The sequence below is a fragment of the Trichosurus vulpecula genome, chromosome 1 (assembly GCF_011100635.1).
Source record: "Trichosurus vulpecula isolate mTriVul1 chromosome 1, mTriVul1.pri, whole genome shotgun sequence".
Classification (NCBI taxonomy): domain Eukaryota; kingdom Metazoa; phylum Chordata; class Mammalia; order Diprotodontia; family Phalangeridae; genus Trichosurus; species Trichosurus vulpecula.
The window spans coordinates 197057486-197084533 of NC_050573.1; positions in this window are offsets into that span (position 1 = coordinate 197057486).

Consider the following 27048-nt stretch of genomic DNA (forward strand, 5'->3'; position numbering starts at 1 on the left):
GTCTTAGAAGGATTTCCTCTAATATTTCAATCAGAGAGTTTTTTTAAAGTTCCCATTAACAGAAAAAATATCCAAAAAATAATCACCTCTGGTAATTTTTCTTTCCCTGTAGGTGAAGAAGAATCAACTGAAGATCCCTATTAATTAAGCATGGGCGTAGATGAGTATATAAAATGGTGGATTGCATCTAGTTTCTCTTTTGGCATATTCACTTCCACTCCTGGTATGCGGAAGACCTCCTCAGGCTTGTCCCTCCACTCCCTTTCTTCCCTTTTCTCCCTTCCTTTTAAAGCCTTAAGTGGCACATGTTGTCTGGCAGTTGGTGAGAGGGAAGAACTCCAATTTTGATTTTTCTGGTCCCCGTAAACTGTCTCTGAATAATCTTTTCCCCCAAACTCTTCACTCTTCCTAACTTTGACCTTTCTGTTGCGGATACTAACATCTACCCTTCCCCACTCTCACAGCCATGCAATCAGTGGTCAGATCTATCTCAACAATGTCACTTGTATCTATCCCTTTTGCCCTACTCATGTGGCCACCATCCTAATTCAGACTTACATCACTTCTCACTAGCACTGCTGTAATAACCTTCTAATTATTCTCCCTCCCACCACTCCATCTTTCCCATAGCTCCCCAACTGATATTCCTAAAGCTCTGTCCTCTAAGCACAACTGTACCTGTGGTCTGAGTATTTTCTGTTACGTTGCTGCAGTTTGAATTTTTCCAGTTTCAAGTATTTCTGGTTATGGCTCTGGCAATTACATTTTTAAATTTCCAGAGGAAATTGCATTAGATCTTGCAGAGAATTGCTGTATTTAATCTTTTTCATTTGTGATCAATCTTACTCAGGTGCAGAGTAAATACAATACGGAATGCTGTTTTATTGGCCTGTGAAAAAAAGATGTCTATTTTTGAGTGGCATGGTCCTAGGTAGTTGCTTGGGTGCCCCCTAGAGGCCATATTGTTAAACGCTAAGGATTCTTAGCATAGGATCATAAATATTAAAGCTGGAAGATACCTCTGACTCTATCTAGTCAAACCATCTCATTTAACAGATGAGAAAACTAATGCCCAGAGAAGTTAAGTGACTTACTCAGTTTCACAGTGAGAAGCAGAGTTGGGATTCAAACCCAGGTCCATTGACTCCAAACCCATTGTTCTTCCCACACTGCCTTGTGAACAAAAAATAAAACAAGACAAAAAAGTCCAAAAACCCCACCAATAAGCAATCACTGCCTTGGGAGGAAAAACAGATTTATTTATATTTTCTATTTTTGTGCAGCAAGTGACAACTGTTCATATTTCCATCTTCCATATAGCAGAGAAGTTAGCTCGATCAATAAGTTTGTGGGAAAGCTAGAAAAAAGTTAATATATTTTGTTGCTTCGACCCATGAACTTGATTCTGTTTCCCACTTCAGTCCCTAAAGCTTGGGGTTTTCATTAGGAAGACAACTGGCACTTTTGTTGACAATCTCAGCAGAACACTTAGAGCCTAAGGTTGAAATGGCTTGTGTGATGTTAGTGAAAGAAATGCTAAATTTGAAGTCAGCTTTGTGGTTGTTCAGCCATTTCAGTCACGTCTAACTCTTGTGATCCCATTTGGGGTTTTCTTAGCAAAAATACTAGAGTGGTTTGTCATTTCCTTTTCTGGCTCATTTTACAGATGAAGAAACTAAGGCAAATGGTGAAATGACTTGCCCAGGGTCACGCAGCTAGAACATGTCTGAGGCCAGATTTGAACTCCTAAGTCTTCCTGATTCCAAGCCCACTGCTCTATCCACTGCACCACCTAGCTGCCTGGAGTCAGACTACCTGGGTTCAAATCCCAGCTCTGCTACATATACCTGCCATATATAGCCTTAGGCAACACTTAGGCCTCGGGGAACCTCAGATTGTTAGAGGCATTGTGGTACAATGGAAAGAGTGCTGGCTCTAGAGTAGCCAGATTAAATTTCCTTTGATTCTGGGGAAAGTCACTTAATTTCCCTGGCTCTAGTTCTATGATCCCAGCTTTTAAAGCCCTACACATTTGACTGCAAACTATCTTTCCAGCCTCATTGGACTCTGTTCTTCCTCCCATACCTTTGATCCAGCCAAAATAGCCTTTTCTTTCTTCCTCACACATAATGCTGCAAGATCCATTCCTATGTCTTTGTACTGGCCATCCCAATTGCCTGGAATGCACTAGATCTTTACTCTTTTCCTTCAAGATGCAGCTCAAGCACCATCTTCTGTATAAAGTCTTTCCTGATCCCCTCAACTACTGTTGCCCTCCCTTCCAAACCATCTTGTATTTAACTACTTTGTATATATTTGTATTCACTTTATGTTTATTCTCATATCTTTACATCTTTACTTGTTCTCTCTCCTTCCTAGTGAGTAGGAATTGTTTCTCTTTTTTGTACTTGTATCTCAAGGGCCTAGCAGGTGCCTGCCACATAGTAGGTGTTTGTAAGGCCAATCTGTAAGTGAAAGATCTTTCCCACCCATTGAATAGGCCTCAGGTGGGGCCAAAGAAGGGAGGCCTGATTGGAGGCAGGCCCACACCCTTTCACTAACTAGGTTTGAGGCCCCAGGCCCCACACCTTTTTGCTAAGTAGGCCCGGAACAGGGTATATAAAATCAGAGGTTAGCATTTTGCCTTTGGGATTGGTGATGAGACTCTGGGTAAGCCATTGAAGCAGCACTCTCCCCCACTCCCCCTTTGGAAGCCGAGATGTTGCTGCTTCTCTGGTAACTATGTATTGTGAGTTGGTTACAAAGAAATGTTGATCTGTTTATATTGTCTCTATTTGTAATTTCTGTTTGTATTTGCTCTGAAGTTTAGGGTGTTGGCTTTTTCCTCCCAACTAAGTGAATGTTTAATTAAAGTGAGATTTTTATCCCCTTAAAGTTGGTTTCCTTAGAAAAGCAGATCAAAGAACCTGTGCTAGCAGCCTTCCTGTGTGCTGGTCTTGTTGGTTTTATGCTCTGCAGCAGCTGCTAGCAACATTGTTGTTACACTGCTTGCTTAGTAAATACTTGTTGATTGATAAGTATACCCATCCAGCACTGTGCTAATTTTTCATCTTTTGAGATATTTGAGGAATTATCTTCTATCTATTAAGTATCCTTTCATACTTACAAATATGCAAAAACTCAGAGGCTTGACCGCCTCATACAAAAGGCAGTGGGTTTATCCTACTGTATAACTAAAATTTCCTGGGCCAGTGCTAACCAGTGAGAGAATCGCAGTGAGCCCATGATCACCATTCCAGTATTGTTCCTTACTTTATCTAGGAAGACTAGTTCAGGTATGGCTTAACATGTGACTTGTGATGCCAAAAGAACTTAAATATTATTCTTACGAGTCTTTTTTCGGTTGGTAACACTTGGCTTTGGGTTGGCACCACTAGCTAAGGCTTATTAAAAGTAATTGTTCTATGTTTCTCCAGAAAGCAGAAGTATGATTAATAGCAGACAAATATAGGGGCAGGTTTCAGTCCAATACAAGGAAAAATTAACACTTTAACCTGCTAAAATGTATAATATTTAATGCAATATATAATAGTCTGCCCTACAAAGTAGTGAGATCTCTATCACTAGAAATATTTATTCAAAGGTTTAATAGCCCTCTGTAGTAGATTGGCAGCTAGGTAGCACAGTGGATAGAGTTTTGGGCCTGAGTCAGGAGTTCAAATCTGGTCTCAGACATTTACTAGCTATGTGTCCCTGGGCAAGTCATAATGGCAACCTGGCTCAGTTTCTTTCTCTTTAAAATGAACATGATAATAACCCCTATCTGCTAAGATTGCTGTGAAGTTCAAATGAGATAATATTTGTATTTCATCCTTCCTTCTTTAGGGATGTTCTAGGGATGTTGTAAAGAAGATTAGATTGGGAAATTGAACAAGATGGCTGCCAAGGCCCTTTTCAACTCTAATAATTCTGATTTTTCAACTAGGATTCGACAGCCCCATCAATAATCTCTTGAGCTTAACAAGGTAGTTGAGTTTATCTGCTTCAGCCTAAGTAGCAGCTCTTCTCGGGTTAATGAAGTATTTGCCTTGTGTTGAGTTGAGAGGAGATTCATTGACCATTGATTCATGGCCATATTGACAAAATACCACTACTTCACAAAAAAGAAATATCCTCTCAGAAGTTCAGAAGAGCTAAGTTACAACTTGAGTTAAAGAACACAGAACCAGAAATAGCCTAAGTATGTGGGCATAGTGTGGGGTATCCACTCAGTATTGTTAGAGAGACAGGGGTTCATAGGACTAGGTCTCTGTGGAGCCTGTCAGGGCCATGTTTGCCCTACATGTAAGCAATGAGAATACTTCCTGCCAAAGAGGAACGCCACTACCCTTTCTCCCCCCTCCTCCAAAAAAATGCTGCACACAAATGACTTTATTTTTGACTTCCTCCGCACCTGTAACTGTGTAAAGCTGAGGCAGCATCTCAGCTGGAAAATTAACACTTGAACGCTAAATAATAATAATTACTATTTCTGGTTATTTTGAATCCACTGACAAAGACCTTTGCAAATAATTGCACTGATCAATCCCATATGAGGTGCAAGGGAAGATCCCTGAGTTGGTGTGCGATGAGAACATTAGCAGGAATTCTCTAATAGTATTCTGTTTAGTAAGTGTAATTGTAAGGAATATATCGTGTTAAAATGCCTGACTTAGTGTCTGGTAACAGCAGATGGTTTGCATTAAGAAACAGATGTTTTCCTCAGCCTTCCCTTAGAATAAGGCTTCATAATTTAGCCACACCCACAAACTTAACTGCATCACAGGAGTGAAGGCATATGCTTCTCATGTCAAATTTGTATAATTGTGGCTTGAAAGCATTATGATGGTAGCAGTGGCCTTAAAAGAGAAATGGCATTTAGGAGAAATGAAGATGTAGAACTATTTATTTTAAAGTATGAAATTTAGCTGTGCTTTAAAAGAAAGCAAAGATGACTGAATTTCTATTTAAAAAAATTTTTTTTAGCGTAGCACCTTGTTGGAAGATTCCTTTCTCCAAATTAGGCAAAAAGCAAGGCAACAAGGACACGCCTTAGATACTTTAACATTTGTAGAGAAAGACTGTTTGAGTGTGACCTTCATTCTTTTCTTTTCATCGTCGTTATACTTTTTATACATACTTACTCTAATTGAGTTGGTACAGATAAACAGGAAACTTGTACAGCTTCCTGAGCATGTAGTAAATAAAGAGATCCGCTAGATGGCAACCTTCTTCTGTATAGGAGCATCTATTCATGGGCATACTCCTGGAATTACTTGTACTATGAGCCCAGGGGAGAAGGTGGGGAGACCCTGTTTGGGCAGTATAAAGGCATTAACTCAGTATGGTCAGCACTTTTCCTGAGAGGTTCTAATGAACTCATCAGTTTCATGACATGTACATGATTGTTGACCTTATTTCTTGAAAGACAAACCTCAATTTCCTTAAAAAGATAAATGTGGGGAGGTTTACCAAAAGTCCCCTAAGCTTAGTGAGAATGGGAAATTCCCTTCATTAACAAAGAAACATAAGGGAATGCTCCTTGTTGGTGAGGAAGAAGATAATTCTAATTACTGTGAAGTACCAATATTGGCTTTTCCCCAAGAGATCTTTGATTCATTGGGTTTTAGGTGATAGCCCAAGAGGAAAAGATCACAGTACCAGTAATCCAAAGTCTCAGCAGACTGTTAATAACACCATTAGGAAACCAGTTCTTTCGAAGACTTTATGTTCACGTGCACATTCATGGAAGTGTAGTCTTACATGCTACACAGAGGGTATCCCAAAAGTCTTAGTGAAAGTTCAAGTTTTAATAGCTTAAAACTGCACTAAAACTTTTGGGATACCCTGTAGATCTAACAGGAAAAATAGGAGAGAATCTGTTAGGTGTATGTAGTATGTGCCTGTGAGTATATAGGGTATGTACACCTGGAAATTGAAACACAAGTTTTCTGAAATTTATAGGTAGTTATTTGTTTAGTGTTCCCTACCCTTTTGAGGTCTAAAACCTGTACATTTCCAGGGATACATGGAAGAGAGTTGCGTTCTCATTCTCTTTTTTTCCCCCTAATCCCCTCCACTCTTTCTTCAGCATCCTACCAATATAACCCTTTTTCCCTACATGTGTCTCCATCCTCTTTTCATCATGTGTGCGTGTGCGCTTGAGCACACACAAGCACACACAAGCACACACACACACACACACACACACACACACACACACACACAGCATCACATGGATTCAGAAATGTATCCTGGAGTGGGCAGGAAAAAAAATCTTTGTTCTAGATCTGGCTCTTTCATTAGATGGCTGTGTGACCTTGGACGAATCACTTTACTCAACTGGACCTCAGTTTCTTCATCTGTAAGATGAGATTAATAACATTTACACTGTCTCCCTCATGGTTTGACCTATGGATCAGATGAGCCTGGCAACTATATAGTCTATTGTTATTTCTCACTATACTTATCAGCAGCTCTTGGTCAGAAACTGGCAAAGGAAGCAGCATCATCACACTCCAAACTGCTGAGGTGTTGGAATGGGGGTCAGAACTAGAGAATAAGCGTACCAAATAATTCTTTGATAACTCATGGTGTCATACTATTGGGCTCTACAATACTTCAATTCGGCAAGAATTGATTGGGCCCCTATTCTATGTTCATAGCACATAATGGTGGGGTGAGAGCGTGTGTATATTTAGGTGGGGAGTAGGTATGATAGAAATAATAGAAATGGAACTTACAAGAAAATACAATGTTCTATCAATTTTTATAAAAGCACCACAAAATTTACTGAGGTACTCCTCTCAGAGAATGATTGGGTTATTTGATAATTTTAAAACTTAGAATTATAATTTTCATTTCTGAAACAATTCCCTCCTATAGAATATAAGCTCCCTGAAGGCAAGGCCTGTTTGATTTTTGTTTTTGTAGGCCAAGTACCTAACACAGGTACTTTAAAAATGTGTCTTGAATTGAACAAGCACATATACTGCTATGGCAAATTTGCACTCTCTAGTTTGCATTCTTACTTTCTGCCACACTGTGGCACAATTGGTCTTTTTTGGAAGTACGTCTTTGATGCAATTTATTTGTCTACATTTACAGAATCTTTCACACTAAAATCTCAAAATTCAGACCGAGAAGAAGTTTGAGTGAGTATATTTTAAGGTGTCAGGGTAGACGAAAGAGGTATAAAAATGAACTAAAGTAGACCCCCTCAAATTGCACGAGTTTGAAGACTAACCATTCTTTTTCATGGTTGGAAAGTGGTCTTCACTTGGAAGGATGCCCCAAGAGAAGAAAGAAGAGGTGAGTGAAGTTTAATATTACTCATCTGCTAAAGCAAGCAAGAAGGCTCTCAAGCCGAAAAATTGGAAATCATGTCTTTTGATGTCACCCATGGAGACAGGATGGCCAAAATGATGGTTTGACATACCAAAGGAAAGTGAGGAAAAGATAAAGGTGGAATGGGGCAGCTAGGTGACACAGTGAGTAGAGCACTGGCCCTGGAGTCAGGAGGACCTGAGTTTGAATCCAACTTGAGACACTTGACATACTTACTAGCTGTGTGACCTTGGGCAAGTCACTTAACTCCAATTGCCCTGTCTTCCCCACCCCACCCCCAGCCAAAAAAAAAAACCAGAATATAAAGATAAAGGTGGAACACAGTGGATGGTGCCTAGGGGCTCTGCAGATTGGGAAAGAGGAGAAAGATGATGATAGCTTCTGGTATAACTGAAAACAGTGAAATGGAGAAGGATGAGAACCAGACCAAACAGGATTATTCTCTGGACACCAAAGAGGGTTAAAACAAAGGATATTAAAATGTGAAGTGAAGGTAGTTATTACAGAACATTAGATTTTTCACTGAGAGAAGCCCCTCATATTACAGTCCCGGAATTAGGGCTGTGAAAAGGAGAAATGACATGAACATAGAGAAAAGAGAGACTTATACAGTTGAGGCAAGGCAGTGGTGATAATTTGATAGTCAAAGAAACTGAGGTGCTGTGATAAGGCTAATGTTGACTCAAAAGTATTTTAGGAAGCGGTGTGGCAAAAAATATTCATCCAGGTGAAAATGGCTTACTTACTACTGATCTCTACTAAAGGAAAACTTATGGACAGAAGTTTGGGCAGGGGTAATGATGATGCACTAGTAATTGTGGATGGGAAAGGAGGCTGTTTATCTATAGAAGAAAACTTTTAGAACTGACAGACTGGTTTTAATTATAGGAAGCAGGAATACTTTAGGTATATCTTTGTTTACCTGAAAAGTTTTGTACAATTCAAATTCTCACCCTGCTATCATATTTTTTTAAAATTAATTTATTTATTTTTAGTTTTCGACATTCATTTCCACAAGATTTTGAGTTCCAAATTTTCTCCCCTTCTCTTCCCTTACCCCACTCCAAGATGATGGGGTGTGTTCTGATTACCTCTTCCCCCAGTCTACCCTCTTTTCTCTCACTACCACCCCCCCATCCCCTTTTCCCTTACTTTCTTGTAGGGCAAGATAGATTTCTATACCCCATTGCCTGTATATCTTATTTCCTAGTTGCATGTAAAAACAACTTTTAACATTTGTTTTTAAAACTTTGATTTCCAAATTCTCTCCCTTCTTCCCTCCCCACCCACCCTTATTGAGAACTTGCTGTCATATTTTAAAGGCACTATTGGAGCTTGTTACTAAAAGGTCTCCTTAAAGGATTTTTTAAATAAAATAATTGACCATTCCTAGCTTGCCTCTTCTTGTGTATAAATCTGGATTTTTCTCATACTGGGTTTGATTAAAATGAGAAATGACCGATGATCATGTTATCTATTTTCAAAAAAGTGAGAGGTTTGGAAGTGCTTCCTTTTTGTCCTGGAGTACATAAATAGTACACAGTTAGATTATGTAGACAGATGTACGAAAATAGGAGGTCTTTTCCAAAAACAAGCAGCTAACAGTATTTATCAAGCACTTACTATGTGCCAGGCCCTGTGCCACGTGCTAGGGATAGAAAGGAAGGTGAAAGCATAGAACCTGCCCTCAAGAAGGCCCCTTTCAAATGGAGGAAAAGAGACAATATACAAACAACTCTGAACCGATAAGGTATATATACGGCAAATGGGAGGTAATCTGGAACAGAAGGCACTAGCAGCTATAAGGAGGGAGTTGTAGAGTCTCTGGGTGGGTAGGTGGAAGAATGCATCTGTGTCTCAGAATTAAATTGAAAAAGGAGCAGATCAGACAAGCACCTATCAACCTTACCATTCTAAGGTCATTTCCCCCCCAGGCACATTGTAAAAGTAAATCAGGGCTGGATCTCTGCCTCTAGTGGCAGACTACAAGTCAAAGCTGTCCCTAGGCAGCTTTCAATTGCACACCAGACATTTTGGTGAGTGTCCTACTTTTTTTCCTAGCTGCATATTTTACACATTACCTACGTGACATCTTTTTTCCCTCTTTGGCTCACTTTGTGCCCCCTTTTTTGGCCTGTTCCTTTTTGTTACCCTGTGGTAATGTGGTAGACAATGTTCCATTCATTCCCCCAAATGGAATTTACTACATATTTAAAGTGGATGTCACTCTTTTTTTTTTAAGTCCAATAAAAACTGCCCCAGTGGTCCACAAACCTTTTTCTTTCTAAGTCAGACAACCAAATGGAAAAGTTTCCTCACTGCCAATAACCTCTACATATACCTGTGTCTTAGGAAGTCTAATCTCAGTCTCAAATGAATCTCTGGTCAGAAAATATCCTCCATTTCCTCCTCCTGGACAAAAGAGGAGTGGCGAACGTTTGGCTTGTTTCATGCAATGTGCCCCATATATTTGTTAAGTTCTCTGTTTTTGGCTATCTTCCTTCATCTATAGATTTCCCATTACAGCAAGTTGATGAGGCTGAGGAGGAGAAAGAGTAGTTCAAACTTTTCGAGCTTGATTAGGTTGGTGACTCACAATCACCTTCCAAAGCCTCAAGGATCAGAGTACGAGCCAGACACTTGTCAGACACTAAAGACACAGCAGACAAATATTAGTCTGTCTTTACCCATATTAGAATCTCTGGTTTTTACCCATATTAAAGCCACTTATCCCAACAGCTGCAAAGTGTTTTTTAAGCAAAATACTTATTTTTTTTTTCATGCTGTCTTTCTCAAGTACCTTTCTAATCCAAGTAGTTCATAGAAAAGCTTAGAATTTTTTTAAAAAAATTCATTCCATAGTTCCCTATTTATAGATTCCCCAAGTTAATGAAATATGCCTGAATCCAGATGTCATGATTTGAATGAAACCAGAATCAATCCAATACTTTTTTCTCAAAATCTGAACTTATTAACATACTTCATACACACACACACACATACACACACATATACATACATACATGCAATGTATATATTATGTCTATGTGTACGTACACATACACACATATGTATATATATATGTGATATATCCCTGTGTAGACAATACTATATGTGTGCATATATGTACATATGTGTCTATATTTTGTTTCGCTTGCCTCCATTTCCTGATTCTGGCAGGGCAAGGAAAGCGCAACTGCCAAAATACCATGAGAAAAGCTGTTCTTGGAGATGACTGGCCAGCCAGTAGCAGGAAGTACCAGAAATCTCATGAGAGAATCTGGTTACAGCCCAATTTTTTCAGACTTTAAAGACTTGGATAGTTCAGATAAGTGTTGACCAGTATTCGAGCTTTAAGGTATTTATTGAATCACATTTCCAAGCTTTTTTGATACAAAGTCAGCACAGAATACTCTACCTTATCACCCTGATAACCTGGAATGTCCTCAAGTTGAGTCAACTTGGCATGTCTCCAATTCTGGAAAAAGGAATTTCAGTCATCTGGTGGGAGATCAAGTCAAGTCAAATCAACAAGCATTTGTTAAGTGATTACTATGTGCCAGATACTGTGCTAAGTACCTAACACATGCTTTCTGTGTTCTTCTGGGACATCAAGACAAGAATTCATAGAACAGAAATCTCAGAATTACCGAATTGTAGATGTATAAGAGTAATTAGATTCAGAAAAGGAAAGAGGAAGGGGTCCAGAGATGGTAAGTGACTTGGGCAAGGTCAAACAAGGAAGCAGAAGAGGTCAAGTGCTCAAGTCTGCTGTTTATGCAGTGGTCTTTTCCCTCCTATGCCATACTAACTCTCAAATATCCTCAGGAATAGATAGAATGACAATTCTAACAAAAGTAGAACAGAAAGATAGCTTTTTCTTCCTGAAATGGTATCCTTGCCCTTTCTGTTTCTCCCGGTCTTTCTAGGTTTGGGGTATGTAAGAAACCCTGAAATCTGTTTCCATATCTGGAGACTTGCTAGTTGATTGTCCATGTAAACTCTTTTTTTCCCCATAGATTTTAATTGTCCTTTCTTTTCCAGTGGAAATTTTTCTCTCACTCATTGTTTTCTCCTCTTTGACCACAGGATGGCAGTCCAAGATTTTATCTGCCACTCTAAGTGGGTACCGTGAGTCTGGTGAGTGTATGTATTTGTGTGCGTGTGTTAGTGTAATTTCATCGAAAATTAGAAACAGTGATGCTTTTTCCAACTTGAAAACAAAGGTCTGAGCTTTGCCTCTTAAATTGGCTCCCCGAATTAGCTCCCTTTTCACCATTTCATGTTAGAATAGGAAAGCTGTTGTTTACACCCCAAGTTCTGTTGATGATTCTGTCTCCAAATGTAGCAATCCCATCAAAGTCTGGCCAGTACATTTCATCATTTTGTAACTTTGATTTATAAATGCTTTGCTTCAAGAGACTATTGGGTTTTGATGAGATACACTGTGAAGCAGATGATCACAGACTGTTAACTGTGATCTGGTTGGTTTCTTTAGCGTACCAAAAATACAAAATACAAAAATATGCTGTTGCATGATAAGCTCTAAATAAAGTGGTGAAGTTTATCTTTCAAGTGCTTCTAATATTTACTAGCATTTTTATAGTGCTTTGAAGTTCAGAAAGCACTTTACATATGTTAACTCATTTGCTCCTCAAAACAGCCAGGGAGGTAGGTGCTATCATTATCCTCATTTTATAGCTGAGAAAACTGAGGTAAGGAGAGGTTAAGTGACCTGCCCAAAGTCACCTAGCTAGTGTGTGAGGCAGGATTTGAATTCAGGTCTAACCTAACTCCAAGTATTGAACTTTATCCACTATGCCAACTAGCGGCCTAACTACTCCTATTTTGTTACTTTCTTTGGCCTAACAAAGCTGCCCAGAGCTTAAAATGCCATGCTTCTCCAGGATGCTGCCCTAATGCCCTTCTTGCTTCCTCCACACCTCTGTGAAACTTATTTTTTCTCTCTACCACCCCCTAAGGACCAACATCCTTGCACTTTTCAAGGTCACAAACATTACTCACAATTCAATTCAGCAAACATGAACGAAGGTCCATTTAGTTGCCAGGTGTGATGATATAAGAGTGGCTCCAGCCAAGGCCATGGCCTCCCTGAGGCTGTTGGTCCTTTCACTGCACCCTTGACTATAATTCCACTAGAATTAAAGCAGTATCATGATAGAAAGAGCCTTGGATGAGGAGTCAGGACTCCTGGATTCCATCGTGGCCTCTATCACTAGCTGTCTGACTTAAAGCAAGTCACTTAAACTCATCTGGGCTTCAATTTCTCCATCAGTAAAATGGGGAGAAAAATCACAACAATTTACACAATGAATATTATGATGTGAAGGAAAACCACACTGAAAGATGTCAGAACCCTGATCAATGCAGTGATTTATCTTAACTTTGGAGGACTGGCAGTGAAGAGGTGCAGAATGAGGGACAGTGGTCACACCTGATCTATGTTTTGGTTGATTTTTCTTAACTACATTTCTTTATTACTAGGAAGTGTTCTATGGGAGTGGGTGAGACCACTGGGACATGGCATCAATGTAATAAAAAACATAAATCAAATATTTATTGAATTTTTTTTTAAAGAGAAGGGTGAAATTAGTGAAGGTTATTCCAGCTCTAACATTCCATTAAAAAAATGCTATCACGGTACAGTCGAAGTTCCTCTTTTTTTCATAACTTACTCAAGTGAGATCCCCTGGAATCCTAGTAGACCAAGATTCAGGAATCTGGGGTTCAGCTGTGACTCTGTGACTGACAGTGACTCATTCATTGACTTTGGGTGACTCAGGCACCTCACTGCTCCAGTTTCTCTATTTTGTAAAGTAGGGATAATAACCTCTGCATTATGAGATTCATTGCAGCTGTTGCTTAGGAGCACTGAAATGTTTTCTATAGTTCTTTGAACTTCTTTACAAAAAGAGGCATTTAAATCCAAGGTATATTTATTTATAAATAATTTCTCTGATTTTAGCACAGAAGACAAGAGAATCCTATGCTCTTTTTGTGATGTCAAATTAATGAGATTGGGAAGGAGCCATTAGTTGCTGGTACTAGCAGAGTAGTAATACTGATACATTCTTACATTTAGATAGCACTTGTATTTTAAATTTTTCTTATGAATGTAATGATCATCCACAAATACAATCATAAAACAATAATTTTTATATACAAAGAAGAATAAAAAGACTCAGTGTGTGAAACTGTAAACTCTTATGTACAATTTGTTTGGGGGGGGGAAGTATATTAATTTAACAAGGCAGTGACAAAGATGCCCTATCTGTGTCCCCTTCTGAACTTTTTTCTTCTGTTTATTTTCAAAACATTTTGTTGATGCTCTTTTCTTTCTTCAAAAAAAAAAAAATCACGTCTTTACCACTACTCATTAACTCATTTTTCTCCTAAACAGAAGCTCTTCCTTATAACAAATATAGTCAAGCTAAACAAATCAGTATATTAGCCATATCTGAAAATGTACTTACATTTTCCCAAACACTTTCACCCATAGCATCTGAGTGGATATTAGGAGGGCCATTTCCTGAGGCTTACTTTCTCTGGTCAGTAGCCCTTAGTTGTCCTAAGTGCACTGGAGAAGATTCTAGCATGTATGTGTTGGCATGACTTTACTTTTGCTACTTTCAGGAGCTTTTTTCTACCTTTTAGCTGAACAGGATTGTAGGGGAAGGAGCAAAAGAGGAAAATAAGAAAGAGCTGAAGAGTAAATGTTTTGGACCACATGTAGAAACTACCCCTTCTTCCCTCACTCCCGCAGCAATCTGCTGTGAAAAAAAAAAACTCACTTAAGTTTTTTCACTTGACCTGTGTTAAAACTGGTTTACCCACCTTCTCTTTTCACCTGTGTCCTTCTGTTATAGACGTCTTCCTTTTAATTTTCTTGGACTGCTGTATTGGCATTCCCTGAACAAGTGGAATGTATAACCATTCCTCTGCAACTCATTATTATTTAAGATTCGTTCAGTTCCAACAATGTGCTTTTCATCAGCTTTTTGAAGGGCCTGGTGAATTTAAAACCTTCCATTAGCTCTCTTTACCCAACGTAGCAGCATATTAATTTAGTTCTTAGGAAACTGAGGCAATTTCCTCCTGAGCTACTTGATACCCATGAACTCAAGTTCTTTGTAGGAAAGAGTCATTATCTTGGAAGCAGCAAATTCAGCTTGTGGCAGTTCAAACTCCAATTAGTTCTTTTCCTCAAGAGTTTTCTTTTTTTAAGATGACATTATTATTATTATGATAATATCAGCCGTTTGATGAAGAAAATAAAACTCAGGAAATGGCCCTCCAGTGCTAACCTCCTACAATATTACTAATATTAATACGTGTGTTTTAAAAACATTGAGGAGTTATTTACCTTCTCAAATCTTTTCCAAAGATAGTGTTGGAATTCAATTAGCATCAATTTTTATTTCTTTTCTAGGCTGTGCTCTCCAGCTCTTCCTAGTCCCATTTTAGCAGCTCAAAAATTTGGTGAAATGACCTTGTCCCTTAAACCAAAGAGAAAGATGATTAAAAAAAAGCCACCTACTGTTTTGGAGTTTTGTGTAGGCTCACTTATTTTGCAAACTGCATTTAAGAATGCCAAAATATAGAAACATGCCTTGTGCTATGATGATTAATACATACTATTTGTTGATGGTGGCTGTGTCTTGAAATTATTATAATTATGATGATGCCTTAGATGCCTAGTACAGTGCTATATACTAGTGGGAGCTCGATAAATATTTGTTAAATGAATGAATGGATTCTTGGCATTGTTTTCCAAAATCACTTTTTTGGCAACTTGACAGCCAAAGCAATGACAAGGTTCATGTTTTCCAAGATAGTAAAACCATTTCAAATAGATTTGTTGAGTCCAGGGAGGCAGCTTGGTGAAATGGAGAAACTGCTGCCATCAGAATTAAGAAGACCCAGGCTCAAGTATCACTTTTAACAACTATAACCTGGGGCAGCAAAGTGACACATTGGAACCTGTGTCACCTTGGAACTGAGCTTGAAGGAAGACCTAAGGTCAAACCCTACCTGAGATACAAGTTGTATTACCCTAGACAAGTCACTTAACCTCTCTCACCCTCAATTTCCTCATCTACAAAATGAGAGACTTAAGAGCATTTAAGGTCCTTCCTGCTCTCTATATAGCATAAACTAGGTCATATCCTTGGGCAGCTAGGTGGTGCAGTGGACAGAGTGCCAGGCCTGAAGTCAGGAAGATTCATTTTCATGATGAGTTCAAATCTGGCCTCTAACACTTATTAGCTGTGTGACCCTGGGCAACTCACTTAACTGTTTGCCTCAGTTTCCTCATCTGTAAAATGAGCTGGAGAAGGATATGGCAAATCACTCCAACAACAATCTCAATGCCCCAGATTAGGAATCTCTGGTTTAAGATGATAAATTGCTGAGCAAGTCTGATGTCAATGGGGAAAAGTCATCTTTCTTTGGGAGCTCTGTATATAATAAAATCACAGGTCTGGTTTAAAAAAAAGGCACATATTGATGAGGGCCCAGTCTCTGGGAACCCCCTTGAATCTGGAATACAGTCTCTGGGAGCCCCCTTGAACAGTCCTTGAATCTTCCAATTAGATCTGGCCTTCCCCTAAGGCCACAAGCCTCACATTATCATTAGGCCCAAATCTAGCCCTTTGTTGTTCAGCTACTTCCCACCCTTAATCCCATTACCTCACCTTGCCCTCCTCGGACTTCCCCTCAAGACCCTCCCTAAACCCCTCCTCCAGTCACCCCAGACCACCCCTCAATCCCTCCTACAATCTTTGTGTATATAATCTCCATCTTGCCTCCATGAAGGTGCTCAGATTCAATCTAATTCAGTAGGTTGAATCTGGCCCGCTTGTGGAAACAGGCGTCACAATGTGGGGGGGGGATTTCTTAAGACAGCCCATTGTGGTGAATCCTTAATAAGCTTTGTCTTTTCCCTTGGCTGAGAAGGCTTGAGTCGAATTCTTTCGGCAGGACCCGGTGCGTCAATATTTCTGGGTGTCGAGCACCCCTCAACCTTAAACCTCTTCACATATGACCTTCCTTGAAGACTCTTCATATAAATTCCACTCCTTTGAAGATCACTGGGTAGAACAAGAAGCCTGGAATGAGGAAGACCCGAGTTTCAATCTGGCCTCAGACACTTATTAGCTATGACCCTGGGCAAATAATCACTTAACCTCTATTTTCTTCAGTAGCCTCATCTGTGGTTGAGTCGTTTTCGATCATATTTGACACTTTGTGGCCCCATTTGGGGTTTTCTTGTCAAAGGTACTAGAGTGGTTCACCATCTCCTTCTCCAACTTATTTTACAGATGAGGAAACTGAGGCAAGCAGGGTTAAGTGACTTGTCCTGGGTCCCACAGCTAGTAAGTGTCTGAGGCCAGATTTGGACTTTGAGCTTGGCACAGAGCCTGGCACATAGTGAGTGCTATATTAATGTTATCTATTATTACTGTTATGATCATCATTTCCCCAAATCCTTCATTTATTCTGTATACGTCAGCATCCTAATGTGCTTAATCCTAAAGCCCTTGCCATAGGGGCCTGTTGTGTGTTTCCAGGTAGATGTTAAACTTCCAAGGATCTCTGTCTTTTGTATCTTTTTATAATTCATGATATAGTTGGAACAATGATTCTCTGGCCCCCTTCCTGAAGGCCAGGTGTTACATTTTAGCCCTCCTCCTCAGTTCTCTGGTACCCCTAGGGTGTTGGGAGCGGGGTGTCTTTAGTCTTTTGACATTGACATAAGCCTCGGTAAATTCCTTTTCGCTTTTAGGGGTTCAAGGATTCCACTTTTTATTAACTACTTACAGTCAGATCAACTTTTACAAAGTCAGGGAAATAAGCATTTATAAAGCATTTGCCATGTGCCAGACACAGTGCTAAATAGAAATACAAGTACAGGCAGAAATGAAAGAAATCCCTGCCCTCAAGGTGCTTATATTCTAATGGGGAAAAACAATCCACAAGCTTTAAACAGGGGGTAGAGGTGATGAGGGTACAGTCTCTGGGAACCCCCTTGAACCTGGAGTACAGTTTCAGGGAACCTCCTTGAACTCTCCTTGAATCTTCCCACTTAATCCAGCCTTACTTTATCATTAAGCCCAAATCTCTACCTAGCCTTGCCCCTTGTTCCCCAGCTACTTCCTACCCTTGATACTATCAATATCCATGCCCTCAGGTACTTCCCACCCTTAATCCCATTTCCTGGAGTCTGACCTCTGGTCACCCCAGTCCCATCAAGATCCTCCTTAGACCCCTCCTCAAGGCCCTCCCTAAACCCTTCCTCTAGTCACCCCAGACTACTTGGACTACCCTAGATCCCTCCCACAATCTTTTCTGTATATAAATCTCATCAGCCTTCCAAAAAGGGCTCAGATTCCTTAAGAGTCTAGCCTATGGTGTGACTTCTTGAGAATCTGGCCAATATGTCTAATACTTAATAAACTTTGTCTTTTTCCTTGGCTGAGAAGGCTTGAGTCGAATTCATTGGGCAGGACCCATCGTGTTGGTACTTTGGTGTCTCCAGCAGCCCGAGAAACATATGGTTCCCTACTATCATCATTTTTCTTTAACCTCATCAGAGGCATGGTAAGAAAGTCCAGAGTTAAGAGTAAAGCTTGGAGAGGAGTGAAGACCTGGGTATTTTCCTAAAATGGCTCTTCTAAGAGGAAACAGACAATTAAGGGAGGAGTCACAAGGGTGGAATGTACTTCTAGTGTGAGAAGTCCAAGGGTGGAGTGAAATTTCAGGATGAAGAGCCTTCTGTGGTGTGGCAGAGAGATCCACAGTGTCAGGAGTAGAACCTTGTGACCGATGAAGAAGACATTTATTTCAAAGGTGTAGCCAGAAGAAACACAAACATGTCCTCCTAATACCTCAGGGGCATTCTCTCCCTACTCCCTGAAGAAGTTTGGGGTTGAGGGGTGCTCGACACCCCAAAGTACCGACATGCTGGATCCTGCTGAAAGAATTCAACTCATGCCTTCTCAGCCAAGGGAAAAGACAAAGTTTATTAAGGGTTTGTCATAATGGGCTGTCTTAAGAAATCCCACCCTTTGTGACACCTGTTTTCACAAGTGGGCCAGATTCAATCAGAGATGAACTAGATTGAATCTGAGCACCTTCATGGAGGCAATATGGAGATTATATACACAGAGATTGTGGAGGGGATTGAGGGGTGGTCTGGGGTGACTAGAGGAGGGGTTTAGGGAGGGACTTGAGGAGGCTAAGAAGGAGATTGATGGGACTGGGATAAGGTCAGACTCCAGGAACCAAGAGACTGGGATCAAGGGTAGGAATAGCTGAAGGCATGGATATTGATAGTATCCAGGGTGGGAAGTAGCTGGACAATAAAGGTCAAGGCTAGGTAGGGATTTGGGCCTAATGATAATGTAAGGCTTATGGCCTTAGGAGACGGCCAGATCGAGTGGGAAGATTCAAGGAGAATTCAAGGGGGCTCCCAGAGACTGTATTCCAGATTCAAGGGTCTTCCCAAAGACTGTACCCTCATCATTCTCACATCACCAGTCTCTGGAGTCTAGGTTCACAGTTTAGCTCAGTTTCTACATAATGTTAGGTCCACCAAGTTCTAAGTCCAAAACCACCCCCAGGTTTGCCTTCTGGAATCCTGGTTACTAAAGTCCCTGCTGGACTGGTTACAACATCCAGCCTGGAATCCCAGGCTCCAAGGTCCCCATAGCTTAAGCTCCTAGATCCAGGACTCTACTCTCTATACCCAGAACAGGACAAATTTTAAAAAGACCCAAACCTTTATCTTGGGACCATCTGGCCTGGGTCAAGGGGAAAGTGGCTCTTAGGGCCTTCCTCTGCTTACTGCCTGGTATCTATGAAGTACCTGCTATTAGTGAATGAGACTTTCTCTCTGGATACTGTTGTAAAGAGAGAGACTGTGTCTCAGTCCAGCAGATTTAAAGATGCAGACAGTTCTGGCTCTGCAGTCAATGGGAAGAGAATACTCCCAAGAAAGCCATCCAGCAGACGCCTACATTTTAGGTGATATGGGCATGCACCAAATACTGGTTACAGAGTATATTGAGGAACAGTCCCTACAATACCACTTGTGGTCAGTGTAAACTGTGAAAATTAACTTTCATATTCCCAGACTTTTAACTCAGGAGTCTTATCACTTTACTTATGACAAAATTCAGATCTGACTTTCTGGTACCACACCATTTAATTCTGTACCTCTACTCTTCATTTCTTTAGGGGATGGGGTAAGATTGTTAAATTGTGAAGGACCTTTTGCTTCTGAAAGGATAAAAGGTCAGCAAACAGAATCACTTTCCTGACCCCAGAATAAACTGGCGTCTTTCACTCCTGCCAATATCTGGTAGCCATCCTATCTTGATGCATTGGTTTAAGGCTAAGATACTTAACTTTTTGTGTGGCATGAACCCCTTTGTCAGTCTGGTGAAGCCTATGGACCCCTTCTTGGAATAATCTTTTTAAATAATTGAAGAAATGCTCGATTTCAGTGGGAGGTTAGTGAAAATAAAGATGTATTTTTTTTTCTCATTCAAGTTCATGATACCCTGAAATCTATTTCAGGACCTCTTGGGAACCTGTGGATCCCAGTTTAAGAACACTTTATTTAGAGGACATTATTAAGTTTATTTTAAATGCCATTTTGGGGAGACAGTCTTGGCACTGGCTAATCAAAAGATGATTTCTACCTAAGTCTCCTTTTAGATTGGTCAACTGAGGAAGGTTTTCTGATCTAAGAAGGGGGCAGAGTCAGCAAAACCCTACATCAGGCAAACCCCAGAAGAGGAAGTGGACGCACATGCTTCCTGCCCCTGTCCTCCCCCTACTCCAAACAATGTAAAGCCATCCAGTGGCCACCTTAAGGTTATAGTGGTGGTTCCACTAGTTCCTGTCTGAATTTATCTTCAACAATTAGGTCAGCAGAGCACCTCAGGTGGTAATGAACAAAAACAGTCAGCCAGCCTGGCCACTTCCTGGAAAACTGAGTAGACTAAGGAATGTGCACGGTAGAGACCGCAGCCTGGGAAGGGGCACAAGCCCTTAACTTTTAGTGGCATTCATTTGTTAGACAAATAATTGATTTTTTTTTTTATTTTGGAGGTGGGGATGCTTCAGAAGGGGGGCCGCACATTGCAGTCTTAGTCCATAAAACAAACACTTGTGGAAGCTGAACCAGCAAAAGCAGTTATTGGCACAATAAGGGGGTAATAAAGAGATAAGATCCTTGCATTCCAATTAAAAGGAAAATAAATAGCAACACCATCAGCTGGTGTCACTGGAGGATCGGAGCAAGGCAGAAGCTTTCTTTCCGGCAGGAGACAGATAACACCTTTCCTCCCTCTGCTTCCCCAAGTAACAGCACACGAAGCTTCACTGTGGCGAATAAAAGGCAGCGAGCCGGCAGAAGAATTTTTTGTCGCAGATTAGAAGAATTTCCCATTTATCGCAGCAAACCCAAGAAAGATTGGACTAACCCATCACCAGAGAGGAGGGAAAACAAGCTATTAAGAGATTAGCATCAGGGAAAGCATCAGGCCCAGATGGCTTTTCTGATGGAGCTGTGTAAGAAATTAGTGCAGCAGCTGGCAGCCCCACCATTAGAAGAGGCCTATCACCATATACTGTGCAGCCCCCGTTGCTGCTTCCATGGCAAGGCTAGCTCAGATGACAAGCAAACCTGGAAGTTGGGGGGAGGGGGAGGGGAGGGGGAGAAGAGGGGGTGTTAGAGCATCAACTTCACAGATCTGTTCACTTCCTAGTCTGCTGCTAAACATATTAAAGCAATGATAATCACCCTGTCTTCTTAATGATCTCCTGAGCGTTAAATTTTCATATACCCAGAAGCCTCTTCCTTCCAAGTGATAGGAGAAAAGCACGAAAGCAAAAATTTAAATTAAGTTGCCATCATCAACTGTTCCACATAGCGTGGATAGGGTGGGAGGCTCTGGCCAGGCTAATTAAGTAACCGACTTTATTAAGTGGTGAGTGGTGATCTAAAAAATGAAAAAGAAAAAGCATAATGTCATGCAGTTCAACTAGGGCAAAGGAACACAAAATCACCAGAATGAGAAATGGAAGGGGCCTAATATGGCTTTCTGTCCAGCCCACAAAGCAGGCAAAGATAGTTCCCAAAGAATGGTGAAGAGTTTACTTAGACTCATTTTAAATGCCTCCCCTGGTATAAAATGCTTTAACTTTCTTTGTCCTGCTTAAGGTTCAGTCATCTAAAGTCCATTTATTTTTCTTGACCTATGACAGCTAGCCTTCACTGAGAATCAAGTGAAAATTAATTTTGTTTCACATCTAAATTATAGCCACCATATTTTTCAATAATTATCTCTGTTCCTTCTAAGGAAGATATTTCTCCTTACTTCGAAGTTCTAGGAAGACCTCAGGATGGGTTCTGTCACCTTATAGATTGCAGCTTCTCTACTTTGGTAGATAGTCTTTGGGAACTTTACTACAGGAAAAAAAAACCAAGTACCTTATGACCAATATTCTAGTGCTAAGCCTCTCTGAAATGAACTAGGTCAGTCTTTAGATAACAAACATACATTTAGTTCCCAGGTCTGTAAGTCAAAGTTTTCTGTCTAGGTAGGATTTACCAGAGATTGTATCCCCCCTGGGATAGTGAGTGGGATGGTGGAGCCCTTTCATGGAATTTGGATCTCAGCCTTTCTGTGAGTTGAGTGGGATGAATGGGGGTGGGGATTTTTCAGCATGGCTCAGGGCTTCTGATTGTCAGGTAGGCCTAAGTTTTGAATCACCTAACCTGTAGGAATCTGGAACTTAGAATAGCTGGACCCACTTCCTTTCCACTACCACCTCAGCATAAGCCTCACCAAATAAGGAAAAAAGATGTTTTTCACTTCCTTGTTCCTGGGTTAGATTTCTTGAGAGATTGTGAGCCTGAACTCCAACAATGATGGTGAAAGTCAGTGGTGGGAGGAGGATGGAACCGCTAAGGTATATAGTTCTGCTTCACTTCCTGTACCCTGCCTCTCCCTACCTATTGTCTATCGGTTCGGAGACTGCCCTTTCTCTCTAGATTGTAATAAAGAAGTTTTCTGTTTCTAAATTTGAGAGACCTCTGACTCTTTTAATTAATCGCTGGCAGGTGGTCTCACCCCACACATCTCCTGACCAGGATAAGACATTGGAATAGAATGCTGGGACTTACAGTTGCAAAAATACAGTCAACTCAATTATTCTATTGCTTTATTCATTCATTCATTCATTTATCTTTTTATCTGTGTGTTTGTCTGAGGGAAGAAGGGCCCCCTTACCAGAGAGAGGCTCTGGTCAGGAAGGTGGAGATAAAGATGACTCTTGACTGAGAGCGAGGAAGGGCTAGGTGGAGTGAAAATAATAGTAACTATGATAACAAAAATAAAGCTGGAATTTGTATACTGCTTTTATGGTTGCAAATATTGTGCAATGTGATCACGGACTTGGGATTAGAATATCTGGACTACTGACTTCAGGCAAGTTACCCTTTTTGAGTCTCAGTTTCCTCATCAGCAAAATGGGGATAATAATATTTATATTATCTGCTTACCAGAATTCTTGTGGGAAAAGTGATATGTAAATATGTGTTATTTTGCTAATATTATTGCTAGATTTTCTTTTATCTGCTTTATTCTTTGCTTAGACTCATAGACGTCCTTAGGATATAGGAAATGAGGGAGATACACTATACGGCTGACAGCTGGCCAGTGACTTAGGGAGGCAATCTACGGGGGGAGAATGTGGTGGTGAGGGGGAGTCCTCTTCAAAGAGAAGGAAGGAAAGAGGAAGGAGGAAAGAATGAAAGTAGAAGGGAGGAAGGAAGGAAAGAGGAAGGAAGAAAGAAAGAAAGAGAGAAAAAGACCTGAAACTCTTATACACACAGTAACTCCATACACCTCTACTCTTAATTATCCCCTTACCCAACCACCAAGGTACAAAGCTGGACTGCCTCTCTACACTTATACAATTCTGTAGGTTCTTTGCCTCTCCTTTTGCAAACTCTTTCCCCTTCAAGACTATCCTTTGATATTTCTATTAGGGTTAATTCACCTGTATTCAAATGGGAAGGAGGAAGTAACATTGTGTATGATTTGCCCTGCCTGCCTGTATTGTTAATGCAATGGGAAGATCTTTCTCATCCATTAATAGGCCCAGGTGACTTGCTTAAGTCACATGGAAGCCTAAGTCACATGAGTTTGAGTCAGGTGGAGCCTGTGGTGGGAGGAGCTTGCTAAAAGGGTATACCAGGAAGGGGTGGAGCAGAGCTGAGAAGAAGTGAGACAGAGCAGTCAGAGCTGGGAGATGGAGAGCAGGCAGGGGAACTAGCGTGAGTGGGAGCCAGGGGGTGTTCCTTTGTGGGAAGGCCCTAACAGAGGGCAGGCTTGGGGATGGCAGTGCCCCCTGCATTGCTAATGTGTATAGATTTCTTTGTTGCTGTGATGGATTCGGCTTTCTGGTGTTTGAATAGATGTTTGGTTCTCTCTTCCATGTGGAGAGTCTGTTACATTTTGCAATTCAGAACTACGCCGGCATATTCAGAGCCGCAGTAGGTGCTGTGAGCATGGCATTGGCCCTACGCTTCCCCATCTAGGAAAGGCCCTTAGCCTGAATAAAAAAGAGTGGTTTATCTCTCATTCTTGGTGCCTTTGGCCCCTCGGCTCGTGTCCAACCGTTCTGTTCTCTTATCTCAGTGTTTGTTAATACCTATGTGAAAGGACTTTGAGGAATATTAAAAGTTTTATTCAAATTACTATTGTCTTTGTTCTGCCACCCCTAGCTGGGTGCTCAATAAATGTTTGTTTCGTGAGTGATTAATATAAAGAACTCTAAAGTTTTTGAGGGCAGGGACCGTGTCTTACTCTTTTTTAGTCTGCCTCCCCTATAGCACTGGGCACAGGGCCTTTCTTGTGCATAGTAAGTGATCAATAAATATTTGTTGATTGACTTATGGATCTCTTTGGCAATTGTTTTCCTCTTTTCTGTAATCTTCACACATTTTTAATGTCTTTCTGGGACAAAAGCATCCAGAACAGAATGGGTTATTCCAAGTTTGTTTCACCTTGATGTTCCAAAGGGAAAGAGAAAAAAGAAATACTGTGTGAGAAACGGGCTCACTCTAAACAAAAAAGCAATAATCATTGTGAAGCCAGGAAAGTTCTCATTTTATTTTAGCCAATTTTTCTCTTACCAAGAATTCCACCTGGCTATGAGTGAACTTAGAAAAAAAAGATTTCTATGAGTGACTCAGCCTCTAAGTCAGGCACAAGCACACGTTAAGTTAAGTTAGTTACAAAAGCCCTTTTATAATTCATCCAGATTCGAATTTCCTGCCTGGACTCACATTGGTCAGCATTTCAAGGTTCACCAAACCCTACCCCTTTGATTACATCTTTTCATTTTCACCTTTCAATTTCCCCCTCCCTTCTCATCCTCATACACTTTATTCTTTATAAAAGGAAATGCCAAGCTGCAATATTTTTAGTCTCCTCACCATTTGTCTGCATCAGATAACATGAGAAAGGTTTCTCCTCAATGGCTGAGAGATTTGACAGAGGCATGAGTTTGAAGATTCGAACCCAGGGTATCAATGATTATGGACTTCCTCCTCATCCTTTGTGATGAGGAGGCCTGGCCTGGCAGTTCTTTTGAGACACAGGAAAAAGCCTTCTTCGAACAAAGAAAAAGAGTCTGCCTTTTAGATATGTTGATTTTCAGGGGGTCAATGTCTTGCACTGCTTTTAAAAGTATTTTTATCTCCTACAATAAGCCACCAGTAGGGGATCCAATCATATTTTCATATAATTTCTGTGAAAGCAAAATTCAATCATACCTTACATACTACAATTTTAATTGCACTAGGGTTTTTTCCTGCCACAATCAGTTTAATGTTTTCCTCACCCAATGCTACATGATTTGCTCAAGTTTCTTTAATAACCTGAAAGAGTTAATGCATTAATTAGGAATGGGAAGTTAACTTAGCCATTGGGGAGATAAGAGCATATTGTAAATTAATAATGTAATATTGTATCCCTAATTAATCAAAGGTTACTTTGATCATTCTGTTTGCTTCAAATCTTCCCACTATTGAATGCAGGTAAAATCCAATTTTAACCAACTTGATGGGACATTGAAATTGCTACTTTGTATTTAAATCTCATTAAAATAGAAACCTGCTCTACAAGACACCAAGGGAGAAGGGGCTACATTAGTAGTTTCAGGGGATTACTTTGCTAAAATAAAACAAATGTTCAGGGCACAATGTATTTGTAAGCGGTAACATTAACTGAGGAAAGGATGAGGAACACACCGCAATGTCCAAAAAGGAACGTTTTGAGTCTTCTAAAACCTGGGAAAGTCAATATTGTTATATTTGTATTCCTCCCCCACTTGTTATAATTGTATTTGAAGAAATACTGTAAGGCAGCATGGGGCAGTGGAAACAGCAAAGACTTCGAGACCTAGATTTGAGTCCTGGGGACAGTGTTTCCTTATACTCTGATTGAGGACAAGTCACCCTATCTTTCTGAGCCTCAGTTTCCTCATCTGTAAAGAAAGGCTAATCTAATTTGTGTTGTTATTTGGTCATTTCAGTCATGTCCTACTCTTCATGACCCCATTTGGGGTTTTCTTGGCAAAGATACTGGAGTTGTTTGCCATTTCCTTCTCCAGCTCATTTTACAGGTGAGGAACAGAAGTGGCAAACAGGGTTTAGTGACTTGCCCAGGGTCGCACAGCTAGAAAGGGTCTGAAATGGGATTTGAACTCAGGAAGATGAGTCTTCCTGATTTCCAGGTCAGTGCTCTAGCCACTGTGCCACCTAGCTGCCCCCAAATCTAACTGTACTTGTGAGGAAATATTTTGTAGATTTGCAGCATTGTGTTTTTGTTGTTTATTCAGTCATTTCAGGCATATCCAACTCTTTGTGACTCCATTTAGGGTTCTCTTGGTAAACATACTGGAGTAGTTTGCCATTTCTTTTTCCAGCTAATTTTACAGATGAGGAAACTGAGGCAAACAGGGTGAAGTGACTTGCCCAGGGTCATATAACTAGTGTCTGAAGTTAAATTTGAACTCAGGTCTTCCTGACCTGATAGAGGCCCTGCACTCTATCTACTACACCGCCTTACTATCCCAAAGCACTGTATACTTATGAGCTTTTATTATGTGACTCTTACTATACCTTGACATACTTTTCAAAATATTGTGGTGGAAGGTAGCAACGTAGAAGAGGGACATGTTCCTTTTTAAGCATATTCCTTGGAGAATTGGAGGCCTTGTGGCAGGATAATTGTTATAGACTTCCCATACTGAAGCCCAATTTCTCTGAAATTTGAGAGGATTGATCAAAGGCCTTCAAAGGTTCAAAATATATAAATGGAAATTAGATGGGTAGTGGAGAGATCAAGAAGAGGTGGTCAAATAGGGGTATTGCTTAGCTCGGGGTGAAGAGTAAGATTGTGTAATAGTAGAGCAAAGTGTTGTCAGAGACTGAAAACTGTCCAGGTAGAGAAGGTAGGGGATAGACATCCAGCCAAGATGGAATAAATGTCAAGTATCCAAGACTGACCAAAGAAACAATCCTTACACTCTGTCTTAATTGCTTTTTTTTTTTCCTGGATGGCTCCTCTATTGTTTATTGTGTGAGTACCCTTAAGA